Source organism: Pogoniulus pusillus, chromosome 9 (assembly GCF_015220805.1).
Source record: "Pogoniulus pusillus isolate bPogPus1 chromosome 9, bPogPus1.pri, whole genome shotgun sequence".
NCBI classification, from domain to species: Eukaryota; Metazoa; Chordata; class Aves; order Piciformes; family Lybiidae; genus Pogoniulus; species Pogoniulus pusillus.
The window spans coordinates 22,666,833-22,667,103 of NC_087272.1; positions in this window are offsets into that span (position 1 = coordinate 22,666,833).

The window sequence follows — 271 nt, forward strand, 5'->3', positions numbered from 1 at the left end:
CCCGACTAGCACACGTTCCCCGCTCTCTGTGGCGGCCCCTCCGCTTCCTTCCTCCTCTCGCTGCGGCCTACGAGCGCCGTCGGAGCTGCGGGCAAGCGGGACCTTCGAGGGAGCAAGGACCGCTGCCCGGTAGAGCGTTTTTCGTACTCCTGGCTGCTGTGGGCGCATACCGCGCAGCTGCGGTGCCACCGCAGAAGGCACTTCTCTTCCTCCGAAGCTCCTTGCTTTTCTTCCGTGGAGACATGGAGGGGCTGGGGCAGGTGGGTGTAAA